The sequence below is a fragment of the Pseudopipra pipra genome, chromosome 4 (assembly GCF_036250125.1).
Source record: "Pseudopipra pipra isolate bDixPip1 chromosome 4, bDixPip1.hap1, whole genome shotgun sequence".
Taxonomy (NCBI): Eukaryota; Metazoa; Chordata; class Aves; order Passeriformes; family Pipridae; genus Pseudopipra; species Pseudopipra pipra.
The window spans coordinates 42,668,125-42,685,418 of NC_087552.1; the positions used below are offsets into that span (position 1 = coordinate 42,668,125).

General features: G+C 44.2%; 1 long non-coding RNA gene across 1 annotated transcript; it reads left to right on the forward strand.

Moving 5' to 3' along the window:
* The first annotated feature begins 4,629 nt into the window (after positions 1-4,629).
* Positions 4,630-7,950, forward strand: LOC135413223 (uncharacterized). The gene is made up of 2 exons (XR_010430138.1): positions 4,630-5,618; positions 6,147-7,950. It is a non-coding gene; the product is annotated as an uncharacterized LOC135413223 (long non-coding RNA).
* The last annotated feature ends 9,344 nt before the right edge of the window (positions 7,951-17,294 follow it).

The window sequence follows — 17,294 nt, forward strand, 5'->3', positions numbered from 1 at the left end:
GCTTCCAACCACTGAACTCTGTTTATAAGAAGTTAAGGAAAAGTGAAGGATTAAAAGATTTTCATTTCAAATTCATTTTTAGGGTCTTGCATGAAGTATTCTCAGATTGTTGATTTATACAGGGGCTCTGGAGGTTCTACCAGCTTCCTTTTATCATGTCCTAATGAACTAGTTTTTTCTCTTCATGCTTTCTCTACCTTCACCTGGGGGATTGGTAGTTCCTGAGTAAGAACACTTCAGTTAGGACCCTCCTTCAGGTTTGAGGTTACTTTATGTTAATTACATATGAAGAAGTAAAAAAACATCTCAAAAGCACCTTATCCCTTAAACTTCCTCTGCTGCTTCATTTTCTAAAAACAATGAGCTCCTGCTCCTTCATGTCATTTCAGTGAAGAAGTTAGGCTCAGGGGAGCAATGGTGAACTTGGGTATCTTACCCCAAACTACCTTCCCAGTAGGGAAGTAGGGCTGAGTAGCAATCTCTGCTTTATTCCAAGGATGAGGCTTGTTGCAGGGTTAACCGAAGTGGAGGATGGAGAACTGTGCAGGACTTGTGACTGAGTATGTTCAGCTTTCTCAGATTCACGACGACTATGCAGTGTGTTTTGCATCTCAGCATATCAGGTGTGCCCTGACAGACACTTGGCTTGATAGGCTACTGAGGCAGCTCCTACTCACCTTGTAGGTTTGTCCCGTTGCCTCACCACACTGGGTTGTAAAATAGTTCCTGATTGTAACACTTCTTACCTGTCCTAGTTAGGACAGCTTACACCAGTTCATCACTGGATGGGTGTAACACAAAACTGTGTATTCTATAGCCTTCCATGCCATTTCCCAGAAACTGTTATCAATGAACCATTTACACCATCTGCACATAGAGCCTGACTCCTCAGGCTATAAACTAAGAGGCCTGCGAGATAGGAATTGCTCTTGTCCTCACACCCATTAAGGAACCCCCCCCGCCCTGAGGGAGGTACTGAGCATTCCTGCCTGAACTGGAGGATATATAATCTTGGAGTCTTGGGACCTTTTGAACCACTCGTGGGATCCAGAGGAAGACTGCAGATCACTGCTCTCAACCAGACTGCAGACCACCACTCTCGACTGGACTGCAACCACCACCCTCGACCAGACTGCAACCACCACCCTCGACCAGACTGCAACAGCACTCTCACCAACAGGTTTTCCCCTCTCCTTTTCCTTTGGACTCAGGGGGCCCAAAGAACACCACTCTGTTCATGCCCCAGGGTGCTGGGTTATACATTTGGGTTTTGTGGGTTAAAACCAATTGTTTGTCTGTATAATCATATTTATTGTATTATTTTATTAAATTGTTATTCTGACTTATAATCTCTCTTTTGAGTTGAGTTCATTTCCCCTGCTGGTTTACCTTTAAACCAGCACATTACCTCACAAGGACCATGGTTGATGAGTAGCTGTGAGTTGTGTTGTTGATAAAAAATAATGTATATCCCAATTAATTGTAGTGCTTAAAGACAGTTCACAAAATAAGATTATGCAATGTGTAAAATAATTTTGGAGAATAGGTTCTTTAGAGCTCTCTGCAGGGCTGGTTCTGAGTACTGCAGTATGATAAACTAGATAAAAGGAAAAACAGTTTCATCTGCTTTGAGGTTTCTGCTAGAGTAAAACCTAGGGATGAACAAACCTAGTGGGAGTGTTAAATGCCACCTAGGACCTGTTTAATCCTGCTAAATTTAAGGGCTAGCATGCTGGGCTACACCTGTGTGCTTTGTAAAAACACGCAGAGGTGACTTCAGGTAACATAGATACAGACTGCTCCCGAATTATGCAAACTGGTCAAAACTTATCCCAGCTGTTCTGCTCTGCCTTTGGGTATCAGCTATCTCTCTCTACTGGCAAGGATGCCATCCATGCAGACTGGGACTGACTGCCTTTCCCCTTCCAGGCAGAGAGGGCTCAACAGGAGTGAGCTCTCTGCTTTTCAAGAAGATTGCTTGAAGGTTCCCTTCAAGTGGCCTGAAGTTGTGTCAGTAGAGGTTCAGGTTGGATATGAGAAAGAGGTTCTTCCCCCAGAGGGTGGTTGGGCACTGGAACAGGTTCCCCAGAGAAGTGGGAGCACAAGCCTGAAAGTTCAAGAAGCATTTGGATGATACTCTTGGGCACATGGTGTGACTCTTGGGGATGGTCCCATGCAGGGCTAAGGGCTGGACTTAATTATCCTTGTGGGTCCCTTCCAACTCGGCATAATCTGTGATTCTGTGATTCACACTCAGGCAGTGACCTTCCTGCTTGCTCATTTGTCTGTGCAAATAGGTACTGGCTTTCAGGAGTCACTGTGACTGTCTGTTTGATCTCCTTATGTTATTGTGTTTCTTAATAAATTTTTTCTCAAAAAGCTCTGCAAGTTTCCTCTAGAATGAACTCTAACTTCTGCAATTAGTCAGGGAACTAATTGGTCTGCTGCCTATCGTAGACCCCAGAACTCTATGGCTGAAATGTCCTTGGCATCTCAGACACCAGACATGCCTTAGCTTTCTGTTTGTTCAGGACAAAGCACTCCTGGGAAAACCCTTACTTTGTTTCTACAGCAGATTGTGTTGGGACCTCCTATGAGATTGTGCCCATGGATTTCCGTGATTAAAGCCTGCTCTGAGATAATTCCCTTAGCCTCGGACTAGGAAAGAATACTTCTTGGCATTGCCCCACATAGGAGAGTGCATATGCACCCTCTTGCTGTGGAAATACCGAGGTGTGGTGCAGGACTCATAAAAGTTTCCAATCGTAACACAGCTCTGAGACTTGTCTTTGTTTATCCTGCAGAAACTGGTGGGCACTGTGACTGGGCAGAGCAGCAGGACTAGATGTGGAGACAGCAGCCTTTGTGAACCTTGATAGAAACAGTTTTAATCTGGGGGGAGGTGAGTAAGGAATATATGTTGCAAGTACTAATAGGAATGAGCGAGATTTTAGAAAAATAAAACTCTACATGTCTCAGTGTTGCAATTTTTCTGCCAAAGAGATGGCAAGTGTTGGATAAGTAAACCCAGGTATTTATGTATTTAAATAGAACTTTAAAATACCCCAAAGATTTATCCAAGATAGTATAACTTCCCCCACCTGAAAAGAATGGAAATATTTTATTCTAGTTTTTTTTAAGAAAATTTCCTTGCCAAATCTCTAGATGACTTGCTGGGTAACATGATACTGTGAAAAGGCAAGAAAGTTTGTATGGCTATGCTTATAGGATGTGTTGTATTAATGCAAAACTATGTTAAGTATGCATGCTGGTTACCATTGTCTGAACTTGCCAGTGGGATGGGAAGATCTGTGAGCTGGAAATTTATCCCTAGAAAGTAAATTAAAACATGTAGCTGACATTTTTTTGCCTGCATTTAGGAGTTGATAAGAAGTATCTGATTCCATTGGGATATTCAAAGCTGACCTTGAGGCTGAAATTCCAATTAATCTTTCTAAAACAGTGTTTTTACTTTGGAGTGTGCACGTGCTTTCTCCATGTAAACCATTTTGCATACAAAAGTTTCGCTTTTCTGTCTTATCTGCACTCTTTAGCAATTACTGTGGGGTTTTTAATATTTTAAAGTAGGTAATGGAAAAGCTTGAACTTGTAAAAATATTTGGGTTTTTCACTTTTTTTTTGCGAACCAGTATTTCAGTTATTCATTTCCCAAACTATTTTAATAAGTAATTATATGAAATGTATGGAATCCAGGTGGTTCTCTTTATCTAGCTTTTATATGTGCATACGTGTTTGTACACACACCTATGTATACCAGTGAAATAAATAAATTGCAGTAAAACAACAGTGAATATCTAAATGAGGATAAACCCCCTTATATTTCAGTTCTCTGTCCCACTGTGAAGATACTCCGTTAGCCTGCAGCATGGGATGAACTTAGCCTGATTTTTCTTCACGGTTTGATTTCATGATGTCATCGTGGAAATCTTCTTGCCACCTGTTTTTGGTAGGGGTGGCTGCCTTGCACCCTCAGCCAGGGGCATTCCAAATGCCTGTTTCAGCCCTAAAATGTGAGTAGAACCATGTAACTGCTTCACAGCAGCCAGTACCCCATCCCTCCAGTCTCACTAGCTGTAAGCCTGGCATAAGCACACATGTACATATATATACATGTATGTATAGTGATACATATATCCTCCGTTTCATAACTGACATCAAGGAATCCCACCTCAGCATATCCTGGAAGCTTGATACTTGGGCATATGTGCTCAGTAATGAATTGCTCTCTCAAAATAGTCCACAAGTGACAGAACAAACAGCTGCAGTAAATATCAAAATGTATATGATAATCACAGATAAAGGAAATTAGAAATGCACTTGAAGATATCAGAATGCTCACTAGTTGGTTTTCCGTACAATGGTTTCTCTGTGGGCCAACATTAGGAGGCTAAAAAGCAAAGATATTTTAGTTTGGTTTTCAACCACCACCCTCTTTATAACAAGGAAAATGCTAATTTTTCTCTATCTGCTACTAAATTACCTGTTTATAAGATCTTTACCTGCCTAGGAGGTTGTAAAGAGGTCAGACAAATGTTATTCTCTCTCTCTCTCTCTCGGGGTCACTTCTCCTCCACTGAAGAGCAGAATGTAGCAATTGCTTGTGTTAATTTATGACCTTGAAGATACTCATCACTTGGAATGGATTTGGACTTGAGAAGCTTTTAGTTCAAATAGTCTTATAGCCCAGGAACAAAAGGGATGCTGATAAGAATGATTAATGAATTCAGTGAAGAAGTTTTTATGTAGTGAGAAAGGAATGCTCTTATCCCCCTCAGCCAGATACTACTGAGTACCCCAGCTAATTTTAACAGAAATGTTTTTCTGATTCCTGAGTTAGTTACACATCCCTGAGAGCCTGTGCTCTTTGCAGTCAGCAAACATCATGTAAGCAACATCAGGTTGGTTACTCTACTGACTGGAAAGGAGCTGTGCCCATTTGCACCTGGGGGAATCTGGCACAATGTTCTTTGTGCCAGGGTTACCCCATGGGATGAAATGTGCACTGCTGAACAGAGCACGTGGGATTAAACTGGGATTTCATTAGTAGGGGAAAACCAGCATTATTTCCAAGCACAACCACTTATGAGTTACCCATGATGAGAAGAAGGCATAGCATTTTCTGTGGGGAAATAGAGATGTACAGCTATGATTAAGCTTCATGTTTGTTACTATAATGCAAATCATTGTGGTAAACTTTGGCTTGTGATTGCTGTCCTATTTCTAGCTAAATTAATTTGATGTTTTATTAATTTATCCATATGAGGAGATCTAAAAACGCTGGCTGTTTGAACTCTGCTGCATGGCTTTACTGCAAGTAACCTGCCTTCTTAAGCTGTAAAACTGATGGCTGTCTCCTGCAAACCAGGACTGGGATCTCCTGGAGTTTCCCCTACCCTGTACCCACAGGCTGGAAGGCAGACTGTGTTCCTGCCTGCTCAGAGCAAGCTGCCAGGTGCTCTCCAAGCACATGTTCCCAGGGTAGCCATGGCCGAGGCCGCAGGTTATTAAGTATGGTGATTTACAAAAGGATGGGCTTTTCCATTTGGATTCTACTAAGACTCAGAGAAACAACTTTGGCAATGAATTAATGACACTTGGTAAATACTTGGTTAAATTTTTCTTTTGTTGTTTGCAGACTGTCTTTCTCACAGTAACGTCAATGCACTTGGTCTGCTCTCTGGGTTGGTGCTGGAAGTCATGCCAACCTGCAGCTGGCAGAGCCAAGACACGCCCTCCCCACCCTCTGCGGCTGCTCTGGTGTTGTACTGGCCCTTCACCTGTTCTACTGATAATTTAAAAAATAATGAAATTATATTTTAGTGACCACATGGTATCTCAAAATCAGCTGTGTACTTTCATTGCCTTTGTCTTGGAAAGGCAACTAGCACCAAGAGCACGATCTGGTCGTGTGGTGAACAGCAGGCAGGTCCTGCGTGGTGAGCTACATCCTGTGCTTGCTGTGTCCTGGAGCCACAGTTTCCATCGTTGTTGGAAGGAGGGGGAACATTGCAGGGATGTTGCTGTTATGAAGTCTCCTACGGGTATATGCACACCAGCGATTGATTTTGTATAGCTACTTCTAGAAAGAAAAGCCCTCAAAACTTACACAAATCTTGCTTTCCCAGACCCTTTGCAGGGATGAACCCCAGCTCCTCCTCAACCTAAGCCATGATAGGGTCTGAATGCGACAGCTACAGCCTGCAGTTCTGCTGAGAAGGGCTGACTGATGAAGGGGTGACCAGGTGCTGCTGAAGACCAGCTCTGCAGGACTTACATATCTCTCTTGCCATCAAGATTGCCTGTGGGCAAGAGACTCTGTCCTGCCTGTCCATGGCAATGCTTCACACACATCAGGAATACACCTGCACTGCCAAGACACGCAGCCATGGCCACAGTACAACCCAGAACTGGACACAGGGTGGAGAATGCCCATGCTATAAAGCAGTGCTCTCCTTGATTGGTATGCATGTTGCCAGTTGAATCTGGCGAGAATCTGCTGTGCTCCCAGGCAGGAATCTACACCTCTCTCCCAGAACTGCACAGGGATCCAGTGCAAATAATCTCACCTCAGCACAAAGAGGGACGTTTTTGTAAAACAAGAGCAGTAAAATGCTCACAAATCTTCTTAAATGGTGAATAAAGGACCAGATCTATTGAAAGATTAATGCAGCACTATGGGAAAAACTGAATGCTGGGGGCTGTAATGGTTAAACAGTGTGAAATAAAATCCTGACAGGCCATGGAAAGTGGACTGGGAAAGGGACTATGAGGACAAGGATGTGTGAGGACCCCCAGCTGTGAAGTACTGCTGCCCACTTTGGAGCCTGGAGATGTCTTTCTTGGAACTTTGACCCCCAAGAAGAGGGATGACTCAGCCATTCCCTCTTTACTCTGGCCTGTGTGACATCTCTTTTCTTCAATTCTTATTCTTTGGCCCTGGAGAAGAGGAGGTTATTGGAATGGAGAGCAAACTGCAAGGACTACCTAAAGCAGCATTGGTGGAATAGTGGGTTTGCCAGGTCATTGTCAAAAAAACTTCTTCTGTCCCTGGTTTTCAGTGAGTGCTGGGTGTGCCCATTTGTGCTCTGCTGTCACCTGTACTCCTCTGTGCTTTCAGGTTTCCCCCAAGGCTGCCCACAGCTGGGAATGTGGGGCAAGACACAGGACTTGCTGCCCGAGCCCTGCAGATGCCCACAGACTCCGTGCACATTGCTCTGCATGTCTAAAAGAAAGATCATGAGTTTGAAAACAAAAGCTGTTGAGCCTCAGATTAGCAGCAAACCCAACTGCTCCTGCAACCTTCCGTACAGCACCATCCAGTGACACCACCTGAAGCTGGATTTCCACAGCCACAAGCCAGTCGGAGCAGGGTTACCTCCAGCTCTGTTCTCCACAGAGGTCTTTCCAGTTACACTGCCTCGAGTGTTTTGTATGACAAGGCAGCATGAACTAAAAAGAAAGCAAGGAAACACTGAGGTTTCCTCTCTCTTTCCCCCTTCCACTGACTGGATTGGTGTGAACCTCCTGGAAACCATACAGCCTTTGAGAGCAGCAGTAGGTTGGCCTCAAAAAGGACCACAAGTGTGGGCTGACCATGGCTGATTGCTGCAGCATCTCTGAATGTGCCCTTTCAGTGTGGAAGCAGCAGTGCAAAAGCTGGCTATTGGGTTCTGTAACTTGCAGCATTTGCTATGGAAAAGAGAAGGAAAAGCCTAAGTATTTTTTTTCTAAATCTACTGCATACACTGGCAAAGCTCTTCTCATAAACCCCATGGTAAAAATTACTCATTCCCACTTCTTCCTTGCAAAGAAATAATCTGATTCTTGGCTATTAACATGTAACTCTCTTCTGCACAAATTTGAAGCAACAATGTGTCTACTTTTTGTTAACAAATATAAAACCTCATTTTCATTAAAATCAAGACAAAATTTGTATACGAGTCGTTTTTACTACCTCAGCAGGAAATGATGCTCCTGGGTCTGACATGTGCCAATGGAGTGGGCTCAGATTTAGCCGCTGAAATGTGCCCTGCCCAAGAGATTAGACTATTTCCTGATATGTCTTACAGCCCCACTACTGATCTCTCAAGCTTTTGGTGAACTTTCTGTTGGAGCCCACCCTTCTTAACCTGGTGGGACTGGGGTCTCCTCCTAAAGCCACAAAGGGGTCAGAGCAGTGCTGCTGTTGTTACCGAGGCCAGCCCCTTCTCTCTTCTTCCACAGTGGAATTCTGATACATTCCGGACATGGCAGGGAAACACAGGGTGGTATTCCATAGAGATCCCCAGGGAAAGCATGAAAATGAAGGGAGGGGAGAGGAGGAGAGAAGAAGGAGAAGGAGATGGGTGTTGCTGGATGGGGAGGAAAGGAGAAAAGAGGAGTGTAGTGGAGAGAGAGCCAATGCCTGCCATGCCTGAGATGTTTAAAACAGTAAGCTGATAATGGCTAATAGAAGAACAAAAACTAAACTTTCTGGTTTAGCCATGGATAATCTTCAAAGAGGAGCTACAAAATTTAAAAGGAATTAAGCTCTGGGAAATGTTAAATCTGGCACATCTGGTTTACAAAGGGGTTTGTTGCTTTTTTTTTTCTGGATGCTGCTGTGTTTTCATTTTTTTGTCAGAGTGCCAAAGGCAATTCTCTCTGTCAAATGTAGACTCTTGACCTTCTAGTCAGGATGACAAGAGAGTTATCCCAGGGTGTGTCCACACCTGTCAGGCAATATTAGGCATGAAATAGAGCTGTCTGTCTTCTTTAGCTAAAATGGTTTCACAAATACTTCATAAATGCCTGTCTTCACAGAGCAGAGAATTGCCTGTATTATCTTGGTGCATTCAATATTGAGATTGATGACAACTGGGGTCACTGGTTAAACTGTCTAATCCTGACAAGCCGAGGCAAAAGGAAGAGGCAAGTGAGCAGCAGGATGGCTGCTTAAAATTACCTGTGAGAGAGATCAGTCCTGAGAGTAGGCAGGGCTAATGAGGAAACCAGCAGGTCTTTGCTGTGACTCATCCATCAGATCCCGCTGTTCAGGGACACTGCCTCACAGATGTGGCTGTATTTGAGGATCAACATTTGTGACATCGGACAGGTTTACCTCAGCTCCCATAAAATATAAGCAGAGCTTGCAACTGTAATTACAGCTATTATAAAAAGTCTAATGCAAGGGAGCAGTGTTTAGGAGATGGGAGCCAAATTGCCATTTAGGCAAAAGGCTTAGCTATAATGAAGGGTTATTAAACCAGAAATGAATTCTCTCACATCCACCCCACCACCCCTTTCACCAACTCCTTGTTGCCAAAGGGGACCTGAAAGTGAGCCTCTAGCACACCAGCCTTCATATTTGTCTCTTTGCCCTGACTGAAATGAAAATGATGGAGGAGCAAAGAAGTTTAGCTGATGGCTGGCAGACACCGTAATCTGAATGTGCACCAGTTCTTGGCACACCCAACGGGTACAAAACCAGTGCTGGAAGAGCCGCAGCCAGCCCTCTTGGAGAAGAGGGCTATTACCTCCCTCCCTGTGCATGTGAGCATTGACTGGGCTATTCCACTGCCCCTCACCAGTTAAAAGAGTAAAAGGGGATGTTTCCTACCACAATGTAACAGGTCTGTTTCTAAAAGTAATAATCATTTGTTACAGGCAGCTGTAAGGTGCCTGCTATTTTCATATTTGTAAACCAAGCATGGCTTAAACTGAACTAGGTCATCAAGGGCAAGCAACTTAAGGCCTGAAGTGAAATGAAAAGAGAAGGTTATTATTAAGAAATTTCTGTAAAAAGGAAAAAGAGAAAAAAAATTCCCATGATGGTAATTTCTTTCTCAGGGATATTTTGTTCTTTTCTAGAAGCATCTGTATCAAGCAAAGAAACACCAGAAATTGGTGTCCTGATCAAGAAAAGGTGGAGATGTGTTAAAAGCATGCTAGTAGGATGTCAGTGACTGAAGAAGCTGCAAGCAGGAGCAGTGAATTAAAACCCAAGGTGGGCATGTTATCCAACATCCTTTATTGCATAGTTAGTCCCCCTTTCCATGGGCATTTTCCCATGCTTGAGTGCAGAAATCCTTTGGGGGTTGGAAAGACATGCTCTTGGTTTAGAGGAACCCAGAGGAAGGCTGTAAGCCTGTGGGGGGAGGCGGCAGGCCTGCTAAGCCCCTAGAGCTTGATGAACATAATATATTGGATGATATAAGGGCATTCCCATGAGAGCAGAAGCTAATTAACCGTCCCCATAAACAGAGCAGTCTTGAGAAGCCAGGAGTCGACTGGAAAGATGATAAGCAGGATGGAATGTGCAAGGACAGGGATGCTGGCTGTGTTCACAATTGCAGGTGTTAGTACTCTGGTGTTTTATAAAAATTATGTTTACAGAAAGTGTGTGGGAAAATGTGAGTTAGCTGCCTCAATAAAGGAGGCTGCTGCGCTAACGCGGCAGACAACTCTTGTCTCAACTCTCTGTGTGTGTGTGTGTGTGTCTGCTTTTTCTACTGACCAAACCTAACAATACGATAGATACCCCGCGACATAAGCCCAGCTCACGTTTTCTGAACCAAGTCATGGTCAGTGGACAGAAAGTGGAAAGATGTCACCAGCCAGTTGCAGAGAGCGAGCCCACCGTCCAGCCTGTGCTTTCCGGCAGAAAGAGCAAGAATGCTGTGGCACAGGTGGAGCCTTACTGTATCTTCATATACTGTATCCCTCTGCTAAGTATCTCTATGCCTGAAAGGCAAGGCAAAATCTCAAAGGGATTTTACCCAGACTCAGCAACACCAGTTGCTTTCTGTTTCCCTAGTCAGAAAAGAGGAGCTGTCATCCAAAAACTGGCAAGCCAATAAACCAGGGAGCTTCCCCATCCTGTGATCTGGGAAAGCCTCCCCAGATCTCTGCCATCAAGGGGGTCTCAGAGAAGCCAACGTGCATCAACTTGTCCTTCCAACTACCCATGCCAGGTCCCCTCATGCCAGGTCCCCCCGTGCCAGGGGACACCACTGAAACTGCCTCACCTCTACCTGCAGGGATGGACTGTATGGTTCCTACCAATGCAGGTTTCTACAGCTCCAGTTAGAGAAGTGGTATTCCTACCCTTTTCAAGCCCACATCAGAGCTGTTCAGCTCAGACTGATGCCTACTTGTCACCCGCAGCTCTGTTGTCAAGGCAGAGCCAAGGCTGCTTACAAAGCCCATGCCCATCTCTGGTTCTCTCCCCCTGTACACTGATCACTCTACCAGCAGATTGCCTTGTGGTGTGGAATCCTCTTATTTTTTTTTCCGCTGGTGGGCATTTTAATAGCAACCCCTGATTTAATTCTTCTTCTGTAAGGTGGAAGAGTTCATTTAATTGTTCATTTAGAAATGGTCAGCTCTGCCGACCTTACCTTCTTGTTTAGGCACAAAATATACTTCCTAAATGAAAGTGTGGGATCACAGGTCATCATTCTCTCATTTTGGCCCCCAGTCTAATGGAGTCCCTGCAGGAAAATCAAGGCAATACAAGTTGGAGCTTTTGGCTGTGCATGTTACATGAACAAAGATTTTCCTTTACCTTGCTTTGCCTATGTTTGCCATTTACATTTGTGTACTTAGGGGTATATGTATTTCACTGCAATTTTTATTTCCTGAGTGCAGCTTTGCACTGCCCCCAGAACTGAAAAGACTTGCCTTACACTACATGAGAAGGGCCAAGAGGGGGAAAACACATCTATTCAAAGCAGAGAAATTTCAGATTAAAATACCAAGGCTGGTGGAGACCTTTTGATCTCCTTGGTCTGACTTTGGACTCATAGATTCAGAAGTGTGAGATCTGCCAGGGATCAGCCACATGCCTTTACTAGGCTGGGTCAGGAATCAGTAGAGTCCCCATGCTTCAGGCCATGGGCTGTGAAAGGAAATGTGAAAAAGGGTAGAGAAACAGAATTTATTTCTCTTTCTTCCAGAGTGCCCATGAAAATTAATGGCCATTTCATTCACAGTTTCTTTCTATTACTGGTAGGGGAATCATAAAAACAAACCCTAGTTCTTTTGGCATGTCAGCACTTGAGCTGCCTCAATGTGTTTTCAGTGGTTCTTGCAAGACAACGTGGCAAGGCAAGCAGATATTTCAGGCAAACTGGTGGGCCATTTCCATAACTAAAATTGCACGTTGCCTGCAAATATTGAGTCCTTCCTTTATGACTTCAGTAGAGTACAACTGCAGAATTTATTTTTGAAATAAAATCTCGTCTATGTCAAATACAGTGTCTGACTGTAATCTGGCCAAAAACAACCATCAATATCATAGCAGATAAGAGGCAATTCTAGGTTGGAAGGCACATACAAAACCCTCTAGAAAATATATTTAGAAGCTCAAGATATAAACATGCCCTTCTCTTTCCTCTTTATTATTTTACAGTCAAGAATTTTCCATGCAGGGAATATATTCTGGTCCCTTTTAACTGCAGTGCTATGATGAGCTGTACACCAGCTTTTTGGCTTCAAAACATCTGTAAGTCTTTTTTCCCTCTTTGCAACTTCATCAATAAATAAAATTAAAGGGCTTTCCAATCCAGGTGTTTTAGCGCTGTGTTATATACCTGTCTAAACATAGACACCTGAGTTTGAACGTGAGAGAGCTGTACCCTGTATTATACATGTCCTGTGAGTAAAGTGGGAGTTTGTTTTCCATGTCTGCTGGGAGGTGATTTTCTTCCTGGTCAGTGTAACTTCCCCAGTATAGGTAGGCTATTGTTAAGCAGACAATAGGTAATTGTCTACCTACCAGCTCACCTGTCCAAGCAGCACTCACCTCATTGCAAAGATTAAATACTGTTGCCAAAGATTTTCCTGAAGAGGAAGATGGGCACGCCTGCCCGTAACCTGGGATCTCCTCTCCTCCTCCAGGTTGCATCCTGCCCCCAGGATCCTTCTTGATGCCAGCAAGTCTGAGTAAGGTAAAAGCACAGAGCTTAAAAATGATGCAGTCAGCTGTTTCCTACTCTGCTCATTAGTTGGGTGTTTAGTTTGGATCCAGCTCATCACTCTTCACGCAGGAAACTCCCATTGACTTCACTGGGAACTCTGTCTGAGCAAGGACTTGTGAGCAGGGCTTCTTGATGGAGGATAGCAGGACAGGACTGAGAGCAAAAGTACTTGGCTCCTACCAAATCAGAGATTGACAAACAGCCATTCCTGATTTTTAATAGCAGGTCTCAAGGGACTTTACAAATGTAAGACGTATTATTATCTCTCTAGTACAAAAACTGGTTACCAAAACAAAAGGGTAAAGCTAGACAAGGTGGTGTTTTAGGAATTCTTGGTGGCAAAGAAGTGTCATAATATGACGCAAACTAGGCAAATGTAGAGATACAAAGGATGCCACACTTCTGGGAAGAGTTTTAAGGAACAACTGCTAGCACACCTCTTCTATCTTGCTTTCCTTAAGTGCAAGTTGGCATCACTATTCATGACCTATGTTGTTTTAGAGCATTCACTCTTCTGAGATTGCACCTGGTTTTTCTCACGGTATGACAAGAAGAGCAGCATCAGGCCTGTGTGTCACCAGTATTCCTGCTCCTGGCCCTTCTTCTGCACACTTGCAACAGCAAAGCCAGACCCAGTTTACATCGACTCCGTGTCCAAGAAAGTCTAACCAGGCTCATGTAAGTCTTGAATGGGGCAGGAGGAGGAGGTAACTCTTCTCAAAATTTATTATTGAGGTCTGTAAGCTCTGATCTCATTAAGGCTGCAGTCAGTGCCATGTCTGATGATGGCAGTCATACTGAGCTGTGCGTCACTGCACTACCAGTGTGAGTCTCAAGCTTCAGTCAGCCTTCCACAGGGGAATAAACGCAGGTATGTTAAAAAAAACAGTCCTGCCAGAAATATCTTAAAAACCTATCCTGTAGCTGGCAGTTTCTTGTCACACACACTTCAACCATCTGAAAACCCACATATCAATGACAGCAGCTTTTTCTCAGGAATGAGGCAACTCGGCTGGGAAGTACTCTCTTGCCAGGTAACAACGCCGGATGGACAGTGGGAGGAAAGGTATAATTTCTTCTTGTATAAAACAACTAAAGAGACTAAAAAATACTTTTCTGATATGAAATAGTCTTTCAAAACCTCTCCTGGAATGTACTTGCTGACTTAACTGCCTGAATATCGAATTTGAAGCAGATCACTTGCTGACATACTACATAGGCTGAGAAATTGTGTAACTTGCTTTACTATGTACAAATCAGGGATGCACAACCACCATTAAATATATATATTTCACCTCAGCCTTTCTTTTCCATTCTGTGGCCTTGGATGAATTCTAGGGGAATACTCTTTTCACAGGGAGTTTTTAATGAGGCAATGTTTGCAGCAGACAGAGGTGCCACACCTGAGCTATGGATCAATACAGACATCCAGAGAACACAGCTCTGTCAGGTTTGTTTGGCTTTCTGCTCCTACCCAGAATGAACAACGCCATTTGCTGGAGACCTCCTGCCACCACTGATGCATTTCAAAGAGATGTGTCTAAATTTTCAGGGTTTTCACCCAACTAGCAACACAAGCTTCTGCCTTTCCAAACACTTCAGAGGCACTTAGGAGTTCCACTTCACTCGCTTTCATTACTTGGCCATATGAAGATTGTAGATAGTCTTCTCGCTTGTATTTCTGTTGGAAAATACCAGATTGATTTTAATCTGGCTATAGATATTGATTGCTTGAAAGAAGTCCCTCGAAGTGAGAGTGAATGGCAAGGAAGGAGATGCTATTCAACCCAAAACCAACAAGAAACAAAATATAAATAAATCAAAATAAACAAAAAATTCTGAGAACAAAAAATATTTGAATCAGTAAGGAAATGGGGAAAAAAAGGGGAATAATGAATGACGAACCGTTTATTCAGTACATACTTGCTGTCCACAGCCTATATACCCTGGCCCTGGAAACAAGGGGAGTTTCTTAACCAGGCCCTCGAGATCATGCTCAGGCAATCCTTGCACTGCTTGTATGAGTACCTGGTGTATTTTGATTTGTGCCACAATTGCTGTGCTTTATCTGACAAGTTTTGGACAAATCATTGCATACTGTCTTTCATTGTCTTGTCTTTACACCTGTGTGTGACGCTGCATGTGTGCAAGCTGTGGAGAGGGGCAGAGTGCTGAATAGGGCAGGGAGTGAGGGCCAGCCTGCAGGCACAGAGGCCTGAAGCAGCGTGAGGGAAGAGGTGATGAAAGCAGGGTAGAAGAAGATTAGCAGGTTGAGGACTAGCCTTTACAGGAGAGTGAGCCAGGGTAGGGAAGATGTTGACAGCCCACAAATGTTACTGCAAGGAGGAGGCAAATGACTATGTGGAGCATTTCACCACACCAATTGCTTCAGAAATTAGTACTGAAGGGGAAAGGGAGCTTAGCTAATGCAGAGAGCAACACTGATGTCGTGACCAAAGGCTGCCAGGCATGCTACCCTGAACACGCCTCTCTGCCAGAGGCAGCAGAGGAATCACAGATTTGGCTAGCACTTGGGATTTGGAGGATGTAGGCAAAATGTAGGGCCCCACATCTTACTGTTTGGTGTGTATCTGGTGCAAAAACCTAAAACCCAAAAGGCTTAATTTGGCTCCTTTTTTCTTGCAGATAAGAATAAAAACTGAAAACTCATCCAAGTTACCTGAAGTTACCTGGTGACTCTGATCAGTAGCTGAGATGTCAATGTGATGTGCTCCACATAAAGGCAACACAAAGGTGAGCCCTGCCCAGGAGAACTGAAATGCAGGTATGATGGGCAAGATAAAAGGCTGATACAATGCAGAGAGGAAGAAGGCACAAGGTAAGAATAACATGAGTATGACAAGATCATGACAGTAGTTTCAACACACTAAGACTAGGCTCTTTTAACAGGCAACAAATGGCTCAGGTTTGCTTTGGGAAGCAGTTTGGAGGACAATGAGGATGCTGGGGGTCCTCTTGCAAAGCTTAGTGCTGAATGGTGATGTGGAAGAGCTCCTTTGAAATCCTGACAGCAGCAGCATCAAAACTATTGCTGGCTGAGGCGAGTGGGCTCTTGAGGTCTTGCTGTGCTGGATACTTGGGAAGGGGTTAGAGACTTGCAAACCGAGTGTTAATACACTCTGTTCCTAGCTCAAAATGGCTCACAGCATTTCTGGGCAATTTGTTTTACCTCTTATTTCTCTTTTGGAAAAGCAAATTCCATACGACTTTTTTCCTTGTAAGACTCTTTGGGATGCTGATAAATTTGACCTTTCTCATTATGGGGCCTAGACAGCACTGAATGAAACCCAAAAGTAGGGAGCTGGGATGTCAGAGGAGCCTGACTCTTATACAGTGCCCCAGAGAAGGAATTGTATGAAGCCAGCTGGAGAGTGGCACAGGATTTGAACGAGGTTAGAACCAAATGGGTGATGATTTAAGGAGGCCAGATATGTCAAGGGATGTTGATGTGAGTGAACTCAGGAGCCACAGGTAAAACACTGTTGTTTGTGCACAGCATGGGGTGTGATGGCTGTAGCAGCTCTTATACCACTGTCTGGCAGAGCAGCTGCTGCCTGCTCCTTCATCTCACTCATCTCTCCTCTGCCTCCGCTCCTGCCCCCCCTGCTCTACAGCAGTTTTCCTCTTTGTGTCCTTTACCTTTCTGGTGCATTCCCTGCTTCGCTGCCCATGTCCCAAGTGCCATGGTGGCCTGCTCCCTGGGGCAAGGCGAGGGTGTTGTTGAGGACACCCACACAGTTCACACACCACCAAGATGTCCAGCAGCTACAGACCATTCAGGAACTCAAGCTCTGCTTTCAGAATTGAGACTCAGTTTTGCCGTGGGTTTGAGAGTTCCTATAGAGGACAGGATCGAAGTTCCTAACTCTGCCTTCCCACAAGTATAACCGGCACCTTGTTGCCAGCACCTCCAGCTCAGCAGCCACCTACCACCTGGATGCATACCCCAGGCCAGGCTGTTCCAGTTGTCCCCCCCCAGTTGTCCCCCAGCAACGACCTCTAGAATTCTGCTTGCTCAGTTTTCCTGAGCTCTCCCCCGAACCTTAAAGGCAGCTGGTGACCCAGAGCACAGAGGAGGCAAAATATTGAACTGCTGGAAGAAAGCCACAGAAGTTAGAAGTGAACCTTACACTTGCTCCATCACCATCAGATTTCAGAACCACTAAGACACAAAGCAGTACAGGATTACAGCGGGTGAAGAGAAAGGCGTTTGGACATGGCAGGGTCAATGCTGCTCACTGGGTATGTTATCTACATATGTGTAACCATTGGAGGAAGCAAAAACATAAGGAA